A 1,110-nucleotide genomic window follows, 5' to 3' on the forward strand; every position below is an offset into this window, starting at 1 on the left:
ATTAATTTATTTAGGACTTCGTTCAGCAGTGCTTTGTAGTATTCAGTATACAAGCCTCTCTCCTTCTTGGTTAAATTTATTCATGAGTATTTTAACTTTTTGATGCTATTATAAATGGAATAATCTCTTCTTGTGATGAATCATTGTTAGTGTATAGAAATGCAATTAGTTTTCACATATTGATCTTATATACTACAATTCTTCTCAATATGTTATTAGTTTTTAAAAGTATATTTAAAATATATAAAATATTTTTTATAAATATAATTTTCCTCTCACTTTTTCCCTCTCTTATCTCTCTTTCTTCTCTCCCTCTCTCCCTCTCTCTCTTTCCCCCTCTCCCCCGCTCTGTTTTTCCCTCCTCTTCCCCATCTCTCTCTTCGTCTTTCGGCTTTTTTGCGTCGCCGCCCCTGTCCTCTGCTCCTCTCCCTCGTTTTCCTTTTTTCCTTCCCTCTGGTGCCTTTCCTGTTTTTCTGGCCTCCTTCCTGTGGGTCGTCCTCCTTCCTGTTGCCTGCTGCTCTGGACCCCTTGTTTTGTCCTTGTTTTGTTCTTAGGCAGAACATTTTCAGTCTATCACTATGAGTATAATGTTAGTTGTAAGGTTTTATCCCCCTTTGGCATGTTGAGAAATTCCTGCTATTTCTACTTTGTTGGTGTTTTTGTCATGAAAAGGTCTGAATTTTGCCAATACATTTTGTACATCCATTCTAGGGATTATATGGGGTTTTTCTCTTTATTTTATTAATGTATATTATATTGGTTGTCATGTTAAACTGACTTTGTTAATCCCACTTGTTATGGTATGTAATTCTTTCAGTGTGCTGCCAGAATGAGTGGTAGTATTTGTTTAATATTTTCCATTCATATAATAAGTAGTATTGTTTTCTAGTTTAATTTTTTAGTGACTTCTTTGACTGACAAAAGGGTAATGATGATCTTGTAGAATAAATTAGGAAGTGTTTTCTTTTATTTTATATTTAGAAGACAGAAAAAATTGACATTAACTCTTCTTTATATGTTTGTTAGAATTCATCAAAGTAGACATCGAGTCTTGTTCTTTTCTTTTTGGGGAGGCTTTTAATTACTGATTCAATCTGTACATTTGTTATA

Source organism: Rhinopithecus roxellana, chromosome 5, assembly GCF_007565055.1.
Source record: "Rhinopithecus roxellana isolate Shanxi Qingling chromosome 5, ASM756505v1, whole genome shotgun sequence".
Lineage (NCBI taxonomy): Eukaryota > Metazoa > Chordata > Mammalia > Primates > Cercopithecidae > Rhinopithecus > Rhinopithecus roxellana.